This window comes from Chinchilla lanigera, unplaced genomic scaffold (assembly GCF_000276665.1).
Source record: "Chinchilla lanigera isolate Chin_1 unplaced genomic scaffold, ChiLan1.0 scaffold00007, whole genome shotgun sequence".
Classification (NCBI taxonomy): Eukaryota; Metazoa; Chordata; class Mammalia; order Rodentia; family Chinchillidae; genus Chinchilla; species Chinchilla lanigera.
Window position 1 is genome coordinate 30398045 of NW_004955408.1, and position 22373 is coordinate 30420417.

Here is a 22373-nt window from a genome sequence, read left to right on the forward strand (position 1 = left end):
GTTTTTCTCCGGTACCGGGAACCGAACTCACGACCTTGCGCTTGCCAGGCAGGCGCTTTTGCCTCTGAGCTAAATCCCCAGCCCCTACAGCCTTTTATTTCTAATGCCAAGTGCATGCTCGATATTCACTGTGGGAGCAAGACAGTTTTGTTAGCTTTAAAGATCAAAGTATCTGAAAACCATTCCCTGTTCTAAAGTCAGTGTTCAGAAAACTTTCTTGCTTTTGGTTTTTGGTTAAAGACTTCACCAGTTGAAAAATCAATACAAGTTTGCCTTTTCTTGGTAGTACATTCAAAGCCTGAGTTTAGGATTATCTCTGCACTCAGGCAGGGCCCTTTGGCTTTTCTGTAAACAGGGCAGCTCAGCTGGATCCCTCTCCTGCTCTGAGAAGATCACCCAAGTTTTTGAGCCAAAGAGGGGATCAAGTTTGTTTGAAGCAGGGTCTCTACTGCTTAGACGGACTATTGCAGAGCCCATATTGAGTCTGTAGTGCCTCTTTCAAGTCCTTACTTGAAGAACCACTTGGGCCAGATAGCTTCCCTCCTGGAGAGGGTCTACCTTGTGCCTCATGGGTACAATTGAACTATGACTCCCAAGGGCCAGGCATAAACCCTTCCTTTCTGGAGCCTTTTTATAATCCATTTAAAACATCTAGAAAATTCATTGATTGACTGTCTGATGCCACTATCTTAACTAGCACATTGGAAGGCAGTGCTGGGGATTGGAGGGAGGGGATAAAGTGGCACAGAGATTACAGGAGGTAGGGAAGTGCAGCCCGAAAAACCAGAGATTTCAGAACCACGGCATCCTGAGCTTGATTCCTGGCTTGGCTGCTCATTAATATGCAGACTTGGCCAAAGGATATGACTCATGTGAGCCTCAGTTAGCTCACAGGTAAGATGAAGGTGATAACGTCCATACTGCTCAGGGCATCGTGAAAATAATGAGGGCTAAGCACCATATACAGCACGGATGCTTAAAAGCAAGACCTTAATAGCCTGTGCAGGGTGTGGTGGCACATTCCTATAAACCCAGTACTCTAGAAGGATTGCAAGTTTGAGCCCACCCTGGGCAACTGAGTAATTCAGAAAGGCTGTCTCAAAATTTGAAAAAAATTTCAAAGGGCTGGGGATGTAGCTCAGTGCAAAGTTCCTAGATCCGATCCCCAATACTGCCAAACAAAAGAAAGTAAAACAACATAAGAAACAAAAGCACCCTAACGGCCTGGACTTGAATCCTGCACTTTGAATTATTGGAGAGGCCGCGTGACTTGCTCAGCGTTCCCTGTAAGTGCATGTGCCAACACCTCCCTCCTGGCAATGCCCCCACGTTGCAGGGCCTGCGCTCATCTCGGTAGTGGCAGTGATCGTACAGTCAACCTTTTCTGTCACCAGCCGGCCCCACCAGCAGAAGGTAGGCCACCTCGTGGGCTGTGGGCACTGAGTAACTCCTGTCCACAAGTCAGGGCAAAAATAATTGCAGTACCTCCCCTCCCACCCCAGGTTTGGGGAATTGGGAACAGGAAAGCTGTAGAGAGCACTTGTGTCCTGGGCAGGCCCAGGGGTCCACCCGGCCTCTTGATGGCTAGCAGGCCTCAGGACTAGCTGGGCTGTGGGGCTCAGCCTGGCCCTGACCTCAGCCCTGAACCCCACTGGTGCCCTGCTTGTCATCCACAGCCCCGTCAGAGCCAGCGCCCTGGGCCCGGGGGCTGCCCTGTGTTCCTCTGAGTCCTCAGCTGAGCGCGCCGAGTTATGTAATGCTGCTGAGCCAACATTTATGAGTCGCAGCCAATTCGCTAGCCTTGAGTTACACTGTGCAGACGCTCTGCGTTATGCTTTGCTTTTGTCTCGGAGGCCGTAAGCAGATAGCATAACCGCGCTTACCATTAGACGTTTTGCAAATCATCTGGGCTCGAGCGTGCCGCGGCCAGACAGTTCATTTATGCTGCGAATGGTATGATTTGTAAAGTAATAAATTTCCCATCTCTCTGCCAGCAATAAAGTACAGCAAGCAGGCGAAGCCAAAGCTCTCCAAAAATACACTGGCTCCCAGGGAGACCTGAGGGAAAGCTTTCAGGTTCGGCTTCTCTCTGTTCCTGAGTTCACTGGATTCTGGGAAATCAGGTTTGGGCCATAAATCCCCTCCACCGTCTGGGTGACTCCGGGCCCCAGCACGGATCTGTTATTAGCATGTGTAATTGGGCCGTACCATGACGCATTTGTTACTTCCTGGGCCCCTTTTGGGTCTGGCATTCAAGGGAGAGGCTCGGCAGACATCATTCAGTCTGAAATGATGGAAAGTTGTTGGCCATTCTGTCCCTCTTTGCAGCTACGTGTCTGCCTGGGGACAAGACAAGGCTGTTTCTCATGTGAAGCCATAGAGGTGGTGGTGTGAGCCAATGGGAGTCTTTTCAGTCTCCCGTGAAGCATGTAAGGGCAGAAGCCTTGTCAGTTGGAAAGGGCTCTCTATTGCAAACATGGCTGCTCTGAGCAGAAAGTCAAGGACAGGGGAGGGCCAGCTCCGATTTCCTTCTTGGAAGAGGGTCAGTGGATGTGAGCACCTGTGATTAGCAGACACTTCTACAGAATTTTTAGTTGTCAAGGAGACCCTAAGCCTTCAGCCCTAAGTACCAGCTGGGATCTGGGACCCTGAGGGGTGAGCAGGTGCCTGGGTCAGTCCCTTTCTTCTCCTCCCAGGTGTTTGACTACAGTAGCCTGGCTTTGGGCCTGGTCTCTTCTGTGGGTGATGGTGAGGCTCCACCATCTCAGGCACTCTGCCAGTCCTCAATGTCAGTGTCCCCTCTTGGGGAAGGTGGCCCTGGAAATGGTCCTCCAGGGTGCAAGCATCTGAAGTCTCCTCCAGCCCCTCGCCTTCTCCACCTTCTCTTCTCTGTTTTTGTCTCTTCTACCTCTTCCCCCCACCTTTTTTTTTTTTTTTTTTTTTTTGTCTTTTTTCTGGTACTGGAAATCGAACTCACGACCTCACGCTTGCCAGGCAGGCGCTGTGCCGCTGAGCTAAATTCCCAGCCCCTCTTCCCCCTTTTACATTTGCTACTTTGTCTCCTTTAAAATTAAATAACACTTAACATTGAGGAGCTAGATATAAGTAGCCAAGGAACATTATTATCTGTGCTGCTGTCACCCAGAAAGTCACCCATGTCACCCCTGTGGCTGTTGTTAGATTTTCTCTTGGTTGAGTTTTCCCAACTGAGATTTGGGGGTCCTGGAAAAGGACACCCACCCTGTGGTTAGGGCAGCTCTGCTGTCACCTGTGGGTACTCTGTGCTTTTGGAGAGTTCTTTGATTTAAGCATGGGTGAGAGCTTTGGGGCTGGGTAGATGGATTCCATTTTCCTGTGGTGTGAGGCGTGCTGCTTCCCTGTGAGTTGGTTCCCAGCATGATGGGGATAGTAGCCTGGGAGGGGGCCTGGGAGAACTGGGGTGAGGTGGAGGAGGCTGGGACCCCAGGGGTGTGCCTGTCCTGAGTGTACCTCCAGGGCCTCTCTGTTTGGTTTCCACCCCAGCTTGTCACTGGTGGTCTTCCATTTCCTTCCATATCCTTCCGACTTTGGCAGGGGTGCCTCACTGGGCTCTGTCACTCACTGCAGGGCGACCTCTGCCTGCCCTGGGGTTGGGGTGATTGTGGTGAGGATTAAGGAGATGATCTGGCACGCACGGGCATTCCACAACTGTTGGCCAACAGCGTAGGTGCCATACGAGCATTGGGCACAGGGCCGCCTTATTGCTTAATTCAAGGAGGATGCCTATGCATTCTGGTCCGTGAGGCAGGAGAGAAGTTTATGTGGGAAGTAAGAGTCCAGTATGGGACATAAAGGGTAGGACTTGTGTCTTTTCATCTTGTTTCAGAGGAGAGTGGCAGGGGTAGCGGGGTGACCCGGGCCCCCAGGGAGGGTGCTGCTCATGACAATCTGCAGCACTTTGGAGAGAAATGAGAGCCAGAGAGAAAATGTGGTCAGGATCTACATGCTGAAGGCATCCACCCCCTCAAGGAGGGTCTGTAGTGTCTGCCTGAACTTCTGGGAACTGCCAAGAAGGAAGGCCTGAAGTTGGAGTTGAGGTTGCAGTTGGACAGGAATCCTAGGATGGAGACCTAGGGCCCAGGTGCCCTCTCCTGCCAGTGCTGCAGGGAGGCCCAGGTTCCAGGTCATCTGGGTGGCACTGAGAGGGCTGGTAGGGACAGGTGAGGGCTCCCTGTGCTCAAGTGGGTGTCACCGATAACTCTCCTTTCTCCAGTAAAATTGCAAGTGCTTGTACTAGGAGGGACTCGATGCATATTAACTCTTCCATTAAATCCTGATGTCACCCTGTGCATCAGCCTTACAATACAAGAAATGGACGCTCGGAGATCTTCACACGTGCCCGACTTTTCCCAGCTAGGGAAGAAATAGAAACAGCACTGTTACCACTTCAAACTTCCACTAGGCTGCAGGCACCACGAAGGCAGAGACGGGGCCAGGCTGCTGTCTGCTGACTCCCCACTGTGCACCCAGGCCCTTGGAAGACAGCAGGATTGACTGAGTGAGCGCGTGATGGGCCGGTCGTCATGTTCTGTGCCCCTAGCCTACCTGAGCTGTCGTCTCTGCCCTTGGCCCGGGCACCCCTTGTTGGCAGGAGGCCTCAGCTTGACAAACTCTTTTCCAGCTCTGTACTCCTGCAGGCCCTGAAGAAATGATTGAGAAACACGTAGGCTTTCCTTGGTTTTGGTGTTTTGCCATTCATGCTTACAAAGAAGGCAGGAGAGTGATTCATGCTGGTTTAATAAACCTATGAACATTCTCAAGAAGGGGCTGATAAACGGACAGCTGGCAGCCCATTTACCCGTGGCTTCCAGCGCCAAGTACTCAGAAATCACCAGGTTAAACAAGTCTGCAGAAAATTCAGTCTTCCTGGCATTATGTTCCTACTTGAGCTGACAGTGTGATGATAGTGTGAGGTGCATTTCTTCTGGCGCTGTGAGGTGCATGGGGGCCTGTCCCATGTGTGACAAGAAGGGCTGGGACCTCCCAGATCTTACCTTGTGCCCTTGCAGCCAGGCTATAAGCCCAGGGAAGCCAGCTCTGTGCCCAGCACCCGGATGATACGGTGGTGGGAGTGAGCGGCCCCTTCTCTGCAGGTCACTGCGGGCAAGGCCAGGTGTGTCAGCTCAAACACACCTCGGTCAGGCTGCTGTGCTCAGGTTGCTCAAGATAAGCGAATGTGGAAAGGGGTGGGTCAGAGGAGCAGGCCAAAGTGGCGGGGAGTGGTCATTCCACAACCCTCACATACAACAGAGGGATCTCTGGCACCTTGCAGGTATTGATGTTGTGGTTAATTCTGTTGGTTTATGACTCCGTGTCAGGTTCCCATGTACCTTGACTCTAAGGTGCTTGGATAAGAGGGAAACTTCAGAGGTGCATTTGCTGGGCCAGCATGTGTGTGTGTGTGTGTGTGTGTGTGTGTGTGTGTGTGTGTTCGCTTGCACGCACATGCACACGCACATGCACACGTGTGCAACTGTGGCCACAATCCCTTGGTTGGTGACCTGCTTCCTTTCAGAATTCCTGAAAGGAGAGGGTGGGAGGATAGACCTCTTGGAAAAGGAGGCCCAGTTTATATTTATAGGAGACTTTTTGACTTGGTCTTTTGCTGCCAGTTCACATATACTGAGCCTGCAGAAGCCTTCTGCCTCTGCGATTCTGGCGCTTGGCTGGAATACAGCCCCAACCCCTTTCGTTCCTCCACCCCTCTAAAAATAGTGAAAAAGTGTGATAATGCATGTAATGCATTAAGTAGCACAGTGGGCCCAATAACTGCTACTTTTTATTATCATGATGTTTTTGTTAGTATTTAACCTCTGTGTGCTCGGTAAATAACGACATACATTGATGAGCAAGTTCCAAAAGACAGGAAATGATAGAGACAGTTTAGCTTCTCTTGTTATGGTGCAGATGAGGCTCCTGAGGCCCAGAGGAATGGAGAGACTTGGGAGGATGGTGTCTCACAGTGAGGGTTGGCTAGGTTAGGCTAAAACCCAGGGTCCCTCTGCCATGGCATGTGGCTGTCACATGGGGATAGAGTGGTCTGAGAAGGCTTCCTGGAGGAGGTGGGTTTGGGAACATGCCTGGCAGAAGAGGAAGTGAAATGGGGCAGAGTATAGCCTGGATGGAAGGAGGGAGCTTCAAGAAGACGAGCACATAGAAGACAGGAAGGGATGGCGCAACCATCTCCATAGCATGACTTGAAGAGTACTAAGAAGGCCTCTTTGCACTCACACCATTCACTCTGTCCTCTTGGCACACAGAGTCAGACTCAGTGGCCCTGTGAACTTGTCTGTCTCTGTGCTCATGCTCACTGAGAACCCAGGGTCCGGGCTGGAAGTCACAGGTCCCACGTAGGTGCTGGATACATCTCTGGGAGAGGAAATTCCTTCATTTATAGTCTGCCACTATATATTCGTTTTCCTATATATTGATTTCCTAGGGCCACCATAACAAATACAAACCAGGTGGTTTAAAACAATAGGAATTTACTATCTCACCATTTTGGAGGCCAGAAGTTCAAAGTCCAGGTGTTGGTGGGATTGGTTTCCCTGGAGGATCCCTTACAGCTTTGGATGGCACTGCTGGGTGTCCTTAGCCTGTAGCTATGTAACTCCAGCTCTGCCTCCAACTTCATGTGCCCCAGCCACGCTGTCTCCTGTTCTTATGAAGACACTTGTATTGGATTTAAGAAGAACCTGGATATGCCAACATAATCTCATCTCAAAATCTGCAAAGACTCTTCCTGAGTAAGTTATTTTTCCATGGGTTCTGCGGGAACTATCTTCGGTGGGGGACGCCATTCTACCCACAATACTCCTAGAGCAGTGCAAGAGTATGGTCTTAAGAGATGGGTCATGGGTAACTTTATTTTGGGATGAAAATATTACTGTGGGTAAGACACCACACTGGGGGTTCTGGAAAAACTCCCAAAGCAGTTTGAGCTTTGGCTGTAGGGTTTTTCTGAGACTGAAGACAGCCTAGCTTAGAAGTGATAGCAAAGGATGGATGGGCATCCAACAGGTCCTGCAGACAGACTCCACTGTGTTGGTGGTGCATCTGTGACCACAGCCTGTTCACGTGCTGTTGCAGGGCAGCGCCGTCTGATGGAACCTTCTCCACCGATGGAAGTGTTTAATGTTGGAGTTGTCCAGCACAGTGGCCACTAGCCGTGTGTGTCTATGCAGCTTTTAAAAGCACCAATAAATGTGGCTGGTGAACTGAAAGGGCTAAATTTTTGCTTCTATTAAATTTTAATTAACTTTTCATATAAATAAGCTTAGGTGATTAGCATCTGCTAAATTGGACAGCATGGCTCCAAAGTATCTTGATTTGACCCCTTCTCTTAGCCTGTTCTTCATTTTGCTATCAAAAGTAGGTTTCATCATACAGAGCTAAAATTACTCTTTCCCTTTTTATGTGTGTAATGAGTTTTGCCTTTTGCATTTCACTATCAAAAATAGATTTCATCATAGTGAGCTAAAATTACTTTTTTTGCTTTTGATGTATGTAAACTTTGGAGTTTTAACTTTTGGCTTCACGACAGAGACCAGATGGAGTTGACTGGTTTTAGACCCAGTTCAAGAAAGAATGGCCTCCTCTCTGAGCGATGTGAGAAGGAGGAGCATCTTCCTGTCCATGTTTCTGCAGCTGGGCATTGCGTGGTAGTTAAGCTAGGGGAGCAGCTGGAGGGGCCCAGGTAACATCTGTGGCCACTGGCACCTAGAGGTCTACACTTGTAGTTTGCGAGTTTGGTGTTCTTTGTTTTTTTGTGGCTTCTGGAAAGCCACTGGTGAGTTTTACATCTGATAAAGCTATGTCCCCTCAAATGATTCCTTGTTTTTGCTTTCCCTCATGGAGTCTGTCTCAGTAGGATATTTATTTTTGTACATTGCTTAGACATGATCTTAAGTAACACTTCATTTATCTATACGTTCACATGTTTTGGACCCTGTTACATGAAAAATAAAGTGTTTGCTCGAGAGCAGAAAATCTCAAAGGAGGCGGCTCCTGAGGTGACAAGATCTTCATCAACTTCAACTTACCTGGGTGTTAAGCTTCAGCATGCCTCTTTCCCCTTGCTTCCTCCTGGCACATGTACATCGTGTAGCTCTGAGGCTCCTCGAAGCACACTCTGCTTGCTGGCTTTTGTGTTCATGCCCGAGGGAACCCAGGGGGTCCTGGCTGGAAGTCACAGGCCAGTAAGAGGAGAAGGTTCTGGGCCCAGACCTACGCAGATCAGGCCTGTGTTAGATTGGGACCCATCTGAGAGGCTATAACTCAGGGTCACAAAAACACCACACCGTGTCCATGGAAGACACAAATGAGGGATTTAGAGGCCAGAAAACGGTGGGTGTTGCTAGGCAACCTATCGGCAGGCCGAGAGGTAACATAATCTCCAGGAACAGCCTGAGAGGAAGGTTTCCTAAGGACAAACCTCGGCTTTGGCAACAGCATCTTCAGTGGCTGCCCCCACCTGGCCTGCCTCTGGAGGGATGGGAAGGTCGGCAGAGCCATGGTGTTCTAGAAGCTGCTAGGGGAATGATGGATCTGTGGCTGTTTGATTTGCTTTTTCCTCTTTTTCTTGTGTGTTTATTTGTTTCCCACCTCTACACAAGAGGATCTGAGGGGGTTCAGACATGTAGACACTGTAGCAGGATACACGTGAATAGGAAACTGGGGCAAAGGGGAAAGAAGAGTAAGACAATAGGGATGAGGGCTGACACTCAGCAAATATTTACCACTGTGGATATAGCAGTGAACAACCACCACCAACCCATCATAACTCCTGCCTCCTGGAGCTTATGGTCTCATGTGAGAGGTATGAAATACAAATAAAGGCCACAAGTTCACTGACCTTACTGTGAGTAGGATGCAAATTGGATTCTGAGTTTCCTAGCAGCCAAAGCAAGAGGGGAACACAATTCTGAGGAGCTGGGTGTGTTATTAATGTTGTGTTAGTAATAATACAGCAACCGTAGCTTGCTCTTCCTGTCCTGGCTATGCAGACCCATGGTAAGTCTGATTTTCCTTTCCCCGTGGAATGTACTTTGTTTCCATTATTGCCTGTCCTTGCTCCTATTTAGCACACTGGGCAATGTTTCAAAAAATGTATTATTGTTTGTGAGTTATACAGACTAGTGGGTTTCATTTTGGTGTATTTTTACCTGTATATAATATACTTTGATTATTTTCAACCTCCCCAACACCCCTCTTCCCCCAGCCCCCTCCTTTTCCTTCATAGTCACCTTTCTACTTTCCTGTCATCTTTCTTTTTTTTAAAAAAAAAAATTGTAAATGTACACTTTACTGACAACCTCTCATTTGATCCTTCCTCCAGCACTTGTGAGCTGGCCATAGTTTTAGCCATTTTACAAGAAAAGAAGCAGAGGCGCAGGGGCAGAGCAGTTTGCCTGGGTCCCTGCAGCTTCACAACCCACTTTGACCCTGTTTTCGGTTTCAGCAAACTTAGCATTCACCATTATGCTTTTTATAGTGGGATCTCAGGTTGCTGATAGACTCTGAAACAGCCAAATCCTGCAGCTTCTGGCATCCTTTTGGCCCCCTTTGCATGCGAAGGGCAGGGTCTTCCCTTCCACCGAGGGAGGTGGGTAGCCAGGTAGTAGCATCTGGGGGACATTCCCCCAGGGCAACTCTTTCGTTTGTGTATTTGTTCATTCATTCAACAAATATTCCCTGGGCTTCCCAGGCTCTTTGTGGAAACCATTCAACATCCCTGTCCTCAGGAAGCTCAGAGTTAGTTGAGCGAGAGGAATCTGCATGGGTGAGAGTAGAATGTGGAGATACGGGTAAGCATATCACAGTGCTAGGCAGCAGAAGCGGAAATAAAAGTACAAGCAAGCTAAATTCCAGCAGACCCTACGGGCAATCAATCACATCATATGTCCTGGTTCCGCCTCCCTTCATCCTCCGCACCCACCAGAGGGCTCACTCTAATTGGCCCTTAAAGTCCAAGGACCCAGAATGCAATGCACCCTTGCATTAGTTACCTATAGAGAAGCAAGAAAAGACTCACCTACCTTGGAAGTATACTTCTATGAATGCAACCTTAATTTATATCAGCCTGGTGGTATAAGAGAGCATCTTGGAGGGATAAGTCTATGAAATTAGCTTGTCATATAACAAGAAACTTCCCCAGTGCTTGGAGCTGTGGGGCCTGCTTCTCTCTGAGGAATGCTGAAAGAATCTTAAGAACACAAGAGCGAGGGCCATGTGCGTTTCCTATTAATGAGTGCTGCCTGCACTCAGGTTACACAGCCGTGCTCTTGGATGAATTTCAATGTTTTGATCCTTTTTAAGAAAGCAACTGAAGCTATCCCAGTTATGAATTCTGAAATACCCCTTTGCGTCCATTGGGGTGGGGAAGCTGATTGGGTCACTGTGTTATCATCCCTCATATCTCCCAGCAGACCTGCATAAGTAAAACCACATTTCTGCTTTCTAGCCTTCCAGGTATCAAGACATGGGACCATCGGGCTGGCTGGGGAAGCAACATGAGGTGCACTGTCAGACTTGGTAAGTAGCTGCCCAAGGATAGAGGAGATTATGGTGTATTTGGTCTTACCTCCTGTAATGGCAGTGTCTCTCCTTTTTAAAATGGCTCAGTGAAATCTTGCTTTGGTCAGGCAAGAGACTACTTCAAGAAGAGCAAGCTCTATTCTAGATGGTGTGTCTGGGAAGGGCTACTGCTGAATTGTAAGTGTATGAGGTGAATTTTTCCTTCTTCTTAAGATTTCAGGTTTGTCCTTTAGCTTCATTAGCTGATGACCCACAGTGTACTGCAGCTCCTCACTTTTCCTGAGGTAAGGCAGGCTGTGGCAGCTTCCAACCCCTCAGGGACTCTCTCTGGACAGTCCTGTCTTCTCTGCATTTGCCCAAGGAGTCATCTGCATCCTAGTCCTGCTTGAGGTCATTGCTTGGCTGCGATACTCTGCAACCTTCACCCAGTCTTGGCCCTGAACTTGTGTGTCCCATAGGTGGTCTGGAGAGTGTCCTCCTAAAGGCTCAGAGTGACGCAGTGCACTCTGGTCACAAGTCTGGGAGGAGCAATTTCTTGTGGAAGATGCAGGTAGAGGGAAATGTATGTGTGTGTGTGTGTGTGTGTGCGTGCGCGTGTGTTGCTCAGCCTTGCATATGTGGAGAGTTATATGAATTGGTTCAAATTCAGATGTCAGATCATCAATGACAGAAAAATTTAGCTTAAGTAAATAATTAATCCCTAATTTATTTCTTCATGATATGGAGGCTAAGAGTGTGGACTCCAGCATCCAGACTATTTGAATTCACATTCTGTTTTCTCCAGTTAGTACCTGTGTGGCTTTGGGCAAATCATTTAATTTCTCTGAGCATGAATTTCTTCATCTAGAAAACAGTATTTAGCTCATCAAGTTGTGAGAAATGAAGTCATTTGTGTACATAGTACTACCTTCTTCACCTGCTGTGTGTCCAACAAATGTTGGTTGTTGCTTTGTAGCTGTATTCTGATATTGTTCATGCCTTCATTGCTTGTACACAAACTCTTCCCCTCCTTACTACGAGCAGCTCCATGTACAAGCAGTTGTAGGACTAAGGTCGAACAGCAAGATTCCATTTCAATTTTACAAGAAATAAAATGTGTCTAAGAATCTAAATACAGGCTGTGGTGGTAATTGATTAATTGTCAACTTGAGTGGAACACCCAGCATTGAGTCAGCATGTTTCTGGGCATGGAAGACCCACTTTAAGGACTGTTTTCAGAATAGTATAAAAGGAGAACTGCAGGGAAGTATTTCAGCTGATTTTCCTCAGAGGAGCTTCAGCTGTTCTCTTCGGAGGAACTCTAGTCCTCGCCCTTGCATTAGGGAGTCATCTCCTGGCTTTCCACGCAGATTCTTGGCCTTTTGGCCTGCCACTACAGACTCTTTACCTTCTAGTGCCCATGCTTTGACCTCCTGGCATAGACCCATCAGTCTTCCATTGCAGATCCTTTGGCCTCTTGATGCGGGACTTGTATGGGACATTGCCATGGGTTCCAGGCCTTTGGCTGGAAACTTTGGATCTGTAGCATACAAAAAGATCCCGTGAAAATGTCAGGCAGTATGTATGAACAAATGGGGAATCTCAGTAGGGTTATGGGAACTATAAAAAGATTTATATGGAAATACAAGAAGTGAAAAATATCAGACTTTGAAAATTCTGTTAATGAGTTTGTTAGGAGATTGGATACAGCAGAGGAGAGAATCAACATATTTAAATGATCCAAGCTGAAACAACAACAACAACAACAACAACAACAATAACAAAACAGCAACAACAACAGAAAAAAAAGTGACCTATGAAATGATTCAAGGTGAAACAACAACAACAAAAATAACGAAATGGCACAACAAAATAAAAAAAGTATATGAGTTCTATGAGATAATATCAGATAGTCTAACACACTTATAATTGGAGTCCTAGAAGAAAGCAAGAGGGGAAAAATAGCAGAAAAGTGGTTGAAGAAATAAAAATCAAACATTTTCTAAAATTTCAGAGTAAAAAAAAAAGAAAGAGGCCTCACATCTAAGAAGCTTAGAGAATTCCAAGCAGGACCATTAGATGAAAACACAAGGTAAAAAAAAATATCTCAACCTGTAAGCATAAATAAAACTGAAAGGTACAATAGATATTGTAAAAGGGAAAGAAACTGCTCAATAGGAAACAACAACTGGGATGAGAGAAAGAAGAAAGGAAAGAAAGAAGGAAGGTAAATATACACATACACATACAAGATGGCCAAGATAGTTGTACTACTAATTTCAATTGGTTTATTGAAAGGAACAGTCAATATTTAATTGTTTGATCAATCTTGCATACCTACATCTGGTAATCTGAGCAATAAGATAACAATAAGTAATACAACAACCATTGTTGATTTCCTATCATCTTGTTTTGAAATTCTGTATCATTTTTATAGCTTTTGTGTTTTGTTTTTGTTTTTGTTTCTGTTTTTTTGGTTTTGTTCTTTTCTCTTTAAAATAAAAAATTTCTTTTTGTTTTTCTTGAATTCTTTTTAAAATCAGCCAAAGTGAAAAAATTTAGAGATGAATAATTGTAGGCATGACAGATGACTTCTCATAAAAAATAATAGAAGCCAAAAAGATAATGGTATGTCAGCATTAGCATGATGGAAGAAAAAACTTAACCTAAAATTTGATATCCAATGAAAATATTTTAAAAATGAAATAAAATTTTAAGAGGACAAAATCTGTAAGAATAAACCTCTACAAGAGCAGGAAATGTTAAAAGGAGTTCTGTAGGCTGAAAGAAAATTATTTCAGAGGGAAATCTTGGGGCTGGGGATTTAGCTCAGTGGCACAGCACCTGCCTGGCAAGTGCAAGGTCGTGAGTTCGATTCCTGGTACTGGAAAAAAAAAAAAACCAGAGGGAAGTCTTTTGTACCTTCATCTATTTATGCCTCCTTTCATCAATACTATACTGTTTTGATTATTACAGCTATACAGATGGTCTTATAGTCAGATTGGGTAGCTCTTCCAAATTTCTTCTTTTTCAACACTGTTCAGCTTATTGTTAATGTTGTTCAAATCTTCAATATATTTACCAACTTTTCAATCTATCAATTACTGCTAAATGGGTATTAAATCATTCTGTTATGAGAGTATATATACACTCTCCATTAGTTCTGTCAACTTTTGCTTCATCTGTTTTGGAACTTTGCTATTTGATTCCAAACAGTTTTTGGCATTTTATGTCTTTTTTTCTTTGCTATCCTGAGAATTGAACCCAGGACCTCCTGAATGCTAGGAAGTGTTCTACCACTGAGCTATATCTCCAGCTCTCTTTAAAAATTTTTATTTTGAGATAAGTTACCATTAAAGTGCTCAGGCTGGCCTCAAACTTGTAATCCTCCCGCCTCAGCCTCTGGGTAGTGGGGCTTACAAGTGTGGATCAACATGCCTGCCTGCATCTTCCTCATTAAGTTTTTAATGTTATAAAATGATCCCCTGTATCTACCATCTTGAAGTCTACTCCTTCTGATTTAGTATAGCTCCATTTGTTTTCTTATTCATCGTACTTTTATTTTTTGAAGTCCTTTATGTTCAGCCTATCTGTATCTTTATGTTTAAAGCATATTTCTTATAAAGCACATACAATTGAGTCTTCCATTTTTATCCAGTCTGATGATGTCTGTCTACTAATTAGGAAGGTCAGTGAACTAAATTTGGGGTTGATTTTTATCTGTTCCTCAGACTCTTTTTCTATTCCTCATGCCCTACATTTTGGAGATGAAACACCTCTTTCAAGATTTTGTTTCGGGGCTGGGGATTTAGCTCAGCGGCAAAGCGCCTGCCTGGCAAGCACAAGGTCGTGAGTTTGGTTCCCAGTACCGGAGAAAAACCAAAAAAAAAAGATTTTGTTTCATCTCCCATATTGACATTTCAGTGATGATGTCTCTGAATTATACTTTTATTGATTTCTCTAGAGATTACAATCTTTATATTTATCACAGCTTACTTTCAAAAATATTCTATTATTTTATGAGCAATTTAAGAACTTAATGAAAGTACATTTTTAATTACAGCTTTCCCAACTGTGTGTTCCCAGATACATGGTCAAATGACTTTTGACACAGTGGCCAGGAAATTCAATAGAGAAACAATATCCTCAACGTGTAGTGCAGATACAACCAAATATCTGTCTACCTCTAGCTACATATGAAAACCAGTTCAGTATGGGTCATTGACCTACACACAAATGCTGAAAATGACAAAATGTTAGAAAAACTATGGAATATTTTAAAACCTTGGGGTAGGCAAAGATTTCTAGGTCACAGAAAACACAGGCCTTTAAAAAAACTTGATGAATTAGATAGATTTCATCAAACTTCAGAATTTCTATCCATCAGACACTGTTTGTGGCTTACTAGGTAAGCTACAAATTTGCCAGTAAGTATGCCTGACTGCATCAGCAACTCCTCTCAAATACAAATTCTATATTCCATCTAGAATATACGAAGAAATTCTATCACTCAGCAATAAAAGATAAACAATCCAACTAAAAATGGGCAAAAACTTGGCTAAAAACTGCAAAAGAAGATACATGAGCTGGGCATGATAGAGAGGTAGGAGAATTGCCAGTTCAAGCCCACCTTGAGCAACTTATAGACTTAGTGGGACTCTATCTCAGAATAAAAGAATAAAAGGCTAGAGATATAGCTCAGTGGGAAAGTCCTGGGTTTACCTGTGCTGCAAAGAAAAAAAAGATATACAAATGACCAGTAAGAACTTGCACTAGTTGATCTTCTGTTACTATAACACAATGCTCAAAGCTGAGTACTTCTGGAAAAAAAGGTTTATTTAGCTGATGGTTCTGGAGGCTGAATGTCCAAGATCAGACAGTCCCATTGATTCAGTCTCTGGCAAGGGCTTCCTTTGTTATAGTACATCGAGACAGATGGCATCAGGGTGGGGGTGTATGTAGAGACAGTATATGGCAAGACAGGAAACCAGAGAGGGATTTGGGTGTCAGGCTTGGCCTTTTATGAAAATTCCCTTTTCCTAGAACAACTAACTCACTGAGTGAGGCCAGTATTCACCTCATCTGAAGGCAATATTCCAAGTGACCTGGTTGCTTCCCACTGAGCCCCAACTCACAGGTTCTACTATCTCTCACATCTCTCACCACCCAAGGACCAAGCTTCCAACACATGAACCTTAGGGAACAAACTCAAGCTATATCTAAACTATAATAGCATATGCAAAAATGTTTGATAGCCCTAGATATCAGAGAAATGTGAGTTAAAATTATAGTGAGTCTTTGCTATTGGTAAATAGTGACTAGAACTTTGTCTTTTTGAGACAGGGTTTCACTGTGCAGTTCAGGCTGGACTTAAACTTAAAATGTTGTAGCCTGGGCTGGCCTCAAACTTGCACTGATCCTCCTGCCTTAGCCTCCCAAGTGCTGGGACTGCAGGCATGTGCCACCATGCCTGACTTGACTAGAACTTCTTTGAAATGAAAAATATTAACACTAAATATAGGAGAGGGTATAAGAATGGAAAACTGGCACACTCTTAAAAAGTTAAAAATATAGTCATCATATAATCTAGCAGTTCTCCTAGATATTACCTGAGAGAAATGAAAATATATTTCCATAAAAATCCTTATATAAGAATATTCACAGCAGCCTCGTCCACAAAAATATAAAACTGGAAAACAGCAATGGTGTCCAGCAATGGAGACTGGATATACAGTACTCCCTGAGGTATGATCATGCAATGGAATACCAACCAATGTAACAGAATGAACATATAATGCATGTGATCACTTGGGTGAATCTCAAACATGAGTGAATGAGGCTGGGTATGAAAATATACTTACTATGCCATCTGTTTGTGAGAAAGTCTACAATAGGAAAAAGCAGTTTATGGCTTCAGAAATCTACTGAGCAGGTGATTCTGAGGGCAAGAGGTCAGGAAGTGCAAAGTTCTTTCCAGGTGAGAAAATTGTCCTGTGTCTTGTGTTTGTGTGATTAAACAGAACACTTAGGACTTGAGTATTCACTTTATGCACATTACCTTAAAGAACGTGGGGGTGGAAAAGACTTTCTTTTGCTGGGCTTCCAATCATAGTTAACAGATTGGAAGTTGTTACATTCAGTATAACTTGATAAGATCATATGATGATGGGAAAAATGCTGCGGTAAAACTACTGGAAAATAAATTTAATGATAACTACATACTTTAACATGTTTCTGCTGGCTTGAACCCCTGGTGGCACATGCGTGACTGCCCCTTTGGGCGGCTTGTACCACCCAAAGGAACTGTCTTGTCTCTTGATGCCTGATGGGGCACTCATGCACGTACCATCCATGATTCAAGCTGCCCTGTAGTGAGACGTGAATTATGGCCCTGTTGTGAACATGTTAAACATGTTCTACATCAGCAACGCCTCTCAAATACAAATCTACCCATTCAGCACAAGTTTTGGGAGATGCCAGGGCCACGCAAGGACCGTGCCCTACCTGACTTGTGGCACATGGGTAGAGTGTCCTTCTGGGCAACAGGGCATCAGTCACAGTGTCCACAGAAATGAGCTCTGGTGGTGTCTGTTCACAATCTCTCCTGAATCTGGAGTCTACAAAACACTGCTCACCAGACTTCAAAAGCTGGGATTCATCGTGGTTATCTCTTCCAGGGGCCTGGCTTATCCCTCTCCCCAGTCTGTGACATCAAAGACTTGGTTTCATTTCAGGATCATCTGCCACAATGTCTGTCGGCCTGGCTGCCCTTTGGAAGCATTTGGAAACAGTGATGAGTCAGTGTTACTCTGAGGAGTGCCTGACCCGCCCTTTCTCCTCTGCCTGGCTTAGCCCAGCAGAACCTGGCTCTGATGGGAATGAGGCCTGAGGCTTCTGGTGTGGACGGACAGGGGCTTGCCTGGGTCTGCTCTGTGGAACTGCGGGGCTATGTTCTCCTGATTGCCTATAGCAACAAAGCTCTCAGCCTAGGCTTCAAAGAGGGGTGGTTTATCTGCATTTATTTGTTTGGTCACTGATAATAATTTTCACTGAGTGGAGAATAAAACTCTACACCTTTTTTTTTTTTTTTGGTCTTTTTGAGGCAGGGTCTCACTATGCAGTTCAGGTTGGCCTTGAGCTCACTTTGTAGCCCAGGCTGGTCTTGAACTCGCAATGATCCTCCTGTGTCAGCCTCCCGAGTGCTGGGATAACAGGCATGTGCCACCATGCCTGACCTAAAACTTTACTCTTTTCTGGAACTGACAGCGCACGATGTGGAAGATTCAGCTTCGATTCTGATCTTCCCTGTCCTCATCCGTGTATTAGAGTTGAGTGAAGGTATAGATCTCTCAGGTTCTTAGATGAAACTATTTCTGTTTGTTCTGTTTCCCTGGTGTTCCTTGCACAAATACATTTTGTTCTCCTGAACTAATATATATATATATATATACACACACACACATATTTTTAAAACTAAGAATATTAACTGAATTTTTTTGAGACAGGGTCTCACTATGTAGTGCAGACTAGACTTGAACATGCTTATGTAGCCCAGGCTGGCCTTAAGCTCATGGCAAGCCTGCTGCCTCAGCCTCCTGAGTGCTGAGATTACAGGTGTGCACCACCACACCTGGCAGTAGCTGAATATCTTTGTAGACAAATATGAAATAAAGTTGTCTCTCCAATTGTGTCACTTCTCCCTGGTTTCACTTTTGGAAGCCTGGAGTCTGTGTGGCTGCTACCTGAGCTCACAGTTCCTGCCTCTGCCCTTCCAAATCATGCCATAGATGTGCAACTTTGGCCTCATTCGGATTCTGGTACTGTGCTTACAGACCCAGCCCCTTAAATGAAAGCTCTAGCTTTGTGAATCTATTTTGTTTTTCTACTTTTAGTTTAAATGTAGCTGAATCCAGAGTTTATGTCCATTTAGCTGAGCTTTTCAATAGTAACAGCTATTTTATAAGGCAGCCAAAGTGAAAGTTATTAGCAAAGCTGGGTAATGTAAAGTATTTATGAATGAAAGTGCAAAAACCAATCTGGGGGGTGTAAAATGTGGGGCTCTGCACAGGCAGAACTGCTTGTGACTTTGGCCTTCTTTGCAGTAAAGCATAATTCATGCTGCTGTTAGCCCTTAAAACAGGAAATAATATACCCATTTAACTTAATCACAATTTATATTACATGTGCATATTTCTAAACAAATGTTGTAGATGGAGAGTTTGGTAGCAATAATATTTATGAATTACACTTTTAGTTAGCAAAGGAAATGTGTGACCTCTTACATTTGGTTTGACATTTGAATTTGGTGTTCAGTGTATTTGACAGGCGTGATGGATTCTCATTAGTCCAATGTATAAACAGGAAATGCTTCCTTGGTGAACAGTTATTAATGTAGGACATCCCTGAATTTGAATGTTCAGTTGGTTATTCTGATCCAGAACATGAGACATTTATTTAATTTCCCCTCTGTAAGGAAGTAAAAGCAAAGCTTTAATTTTGTGTGGGGCAAACCTGAGCAACACATGAAGTCCGAGCTTTGAAAAACAGAAGGTGGTAGATGAGCCGGCGGCAGCCCAGCTGCTGCGGAAGGCTGGGGGAAGCGAGCAGCCTCCGCTGCAGACAGCCCCGCGTGGACTTGCAGTTGCCTGCCTTAATTTCCAAGTCAGATAACCCACAAGAATTAGAACATGACACGGGGGCACATCGGAGTAAGCGCGCACTTAACCTTTATCCACAGTGGAATTAAAGCGCTTCGTTCAAAACGGGAATCAGAACATATTTGCATCCTAGCTCAAGGCTGCAGTTTTGCTTTGCATTCAGCCTAACTTGGTGCCTGGCGACAGTATCGCTAAACAGGGGCTGGACTGCGAGAACATCAGAAGTGTCTGGCTTCTTGTGGGAGCGAGGAGGAACCGGGCCAGTCCACCAGCCGCCCACCGCGGGCCGGGCCTGTGCCCGGCCCCTCCTGAGTAATGCTTACACTCCAATTAGAAGTCAGTGAGAAACCCGGAAAGTGAAGCTGGCAGGCTCTTACTCTGAATTTCAGGTCTTCAGAGAAGGAAAATAATGTTTTTATTGTTGGAGGTCAAAGTTTAAATTTAGTTTATATCAGATTACCAAAATATACTTCTAGTAAGGTTAGATTCTCATCCTCAGAGAGAATGGGATGGTAATGAAAGCAAACAGGGTAAGAAATAATCCCATTACAGATGAACTCTTCCCTGGAACCTCAGGCATTCGGGAGCCGTAATCACACCGTCCTGGCAGGAAGATAAAGACTGAGCAGTAGCAGCCGAGAAGGAACCGCACAAGCTACTCCGTTAACACACTCCTTCCCTACCCTGCCCGCCTAGGCTCTGCTTTATCGCACGGCATTTAAATTATGCATTTATTAATTAAGGTGTCTTTTTCTTTTGCTGCCTTTCCTACTAAAAATGGAGCCCCATGAGGGTAGGAATCTTTGTTTCTCTCCCTGCTGTATCTTCACTGTTTAGACTCCATCCTGGCTTGCAAGAAGCACTCACCAAATGTTTGTTGAATGAATGATGGTACTTCAGCTCCTCTGGGCAGGAAACTATGATTTTTTTTTTAAAGCAAAGATTTTAAAGGGAGCAAGCCAGCCCCTTTGGATTCTGGCAGAAGCAAGGATTGCTCTACAAAGAGGAAGGAGAGTTTACTCCCGTGGGTTCTGGGAAGGAAGCCGGGGTCCTAGGTGAGGATGCCGGTTGGGAGTCCATGAGGGTGGGGCTTGAGGGCTGAGTGGATCCACAATATCTGGGTGTGGAGCCAGAATGAATTAATGAGAGGCTGCACTGGAAGAGCCTTGGGACATCATGTGTGTCTCTCCTAGGTGCTCTTAGGATAGTGACTCAGGAGAGGCTGAGCAGGACAAAGTGAACCCCTCCGGTTGTAGACTGGAGATGGGAAAGATGCTAGGGGCTTGATTCTCCTGGGAATTCCCATGCACTGCACCAAGCAGCTTGCCCTCTGCCGGGATAGGAATGAGCAATCGGAGGGCTGAGAAAAGGGACTGGCTGGAAGGCATATGCTTCTCTTCAGAGCTGGCTTTGCTGTTCCCGAGCATTTCAGGAGTGTAAGTCCCACTAGACTTTCCTGGGCTCCAAACCTTTTTGACTAGAGGTGTGCCTCTGTGAAAACCACCCTCTGGAGCCCTCCCACAGAAGGCATATGTGACAGATCATTTGCTTGTAGTTTCAGAGAAAATAATTTGCAAAGACCCTTTCTTCCTTCCCCAGTAGAAAATAATGCTCACATAGTTCAAGTGATCTCTTAGTAATATTGGTAGGGGTTGCTGGATTCTCTTGAGCTCTCAAAACGAAGCATTGTTTATCAGTCTTGTAACCCCCAGATCCCAAGCCTTGCTCTCCAAGTGGCAATAGCAGCTTGTTCACAGAACAATCCTGTGTGATATATGGGGTTATTCCACCTTTATTCGGTATTAAAGCGGGGAGCTGGAGACATCCACCACGGAGACCAGTTCTCTCAATAAATAATGCCTCAGCATATGCTGCTCACTGAGCACCCACTCTGGCATGGGACATAGACTGGTGAACCTGACGGACGTGGTTGCTGTCCTCAGGGAGCTCAGGTTCTAGCTGGGAAGTTAGGGACCGTGTGCTTTGGAATGGGCTGACCTGGGTGTAGCTATGGGAGATGTTCTGAGTGACCCAGAAGTGACCCTCAGAAGCCTGTGCTGCCAGGTAGGGCTTTAGCCTTTCTGAGAGCTCACCTGGGGCTTGGCTTTCTGGGCAGAGAGCAATCTGGTTGTAAGCCGTTCCCTAGGGAACCCCTCCATCGAAAGGGAATGCAAAAGCGATGCTTTGCAGAGGTGGCATGTCCAATGTTCTTTTTGCCCATACCACCTTCTAAAGAGCAGGAGACTTACCCACAAGCACTCAGGAAGCATCCTTATACCATATCCTGAATGCTGAAATCTTTCCTAGACCCTACGTCTCTTCTTATGAGGCTCGGATGTCCTTTTGTTTCTGTGTTGTTCTGTTTTTCTTTCAGTTTTTATTATATGTGTTTGCAGGACCTAATGATTACTTCCCTTGCGGGGAGTTAGTACATGTACATAACATATCTCAATTCCTTTCTTCATCCTCCCTTCTCCCTCCTCCGTATCTTAATCCTCTTTCCCTTTGAGAAAGATGTATCTCCTGACCTCCTATCATCTATCTTTTATTTTGATCTTTATTTATATTTCTGTGTTGCTATCTCTTGCACTGGCCTGGTCCTCTGATCATCTCATCCTTCCTGTTGCAAAGTCTTGAAGCCTCTGCCAGAATCCTTTGATGAACATGAGAGACTTTGTCTGTCGCTGCACCCTGTGGCTTTCTTAACTGGTCTCTAAGGGTGCCATGCATTTTTCCCTCCCCCACCTGTCTATGGGCTCCTAAGGACAGGGCCTGTGCTATTCTCTGGCTCCTCAGTAGTGGCCATTGATTAACTTACTCCATAATATTTGTTAAGCATGTCTTGAGGAGCTATAATCACTTCCTTTTTCTCCATAAAGTTTGGAGTTTGGAGTTATTAAAAACTTTCCTACATAAAAATATTGTAAAACTAATGTATGTTTGCTATAAAAACCAAACAATATAGAGGTATATAAAAATAGTCAGCAGTTTGTAGGACCACCTTCCACTCTGCAGCTCTGAGGTTACCAGTACTGACGGTATAGGGTGATTCCATCTATAGCTTTTTCCATGCACAAGCTTAAGTAAAAATGTATGCACATAGAGAGGGATTTTATCCTTTTCCTCTTTTTAAAAAATTGCCTGGATCATACTAAATACATT

At 45.0% G+C, this 22373-nt stretch overlaps 1 long non-coding RNA gene across 3 annotated transcripts in view; it reads left to right on the plus strand.

The window, feature by feature from the left end:
* Positions 1 to 6420: 6420 nt before the first annotated feature.
* LOC102009353 overlaps positions 6421 to 22373 on the plus strand; it is a 101461-nt gene continuing 85508 nt past the window's right edge. For 2 of the 3 annotated variants that reach the window (XR_001231750.1, XR_001231749.1), the window contains exons 1-2: positions 8981 to 9051; positions 10502 to 10572. This is a non-coding gene — a long non-coding RNA (uncharacterized LOC102009353). Of the gene's footprint in view, positions 6786 to 8980; positions 9052 to 10501; positions 10573 to 22373 lie in introns of those variants that run through there. The other variant, XR_259727.2, reaches the window with a different exon arrangement.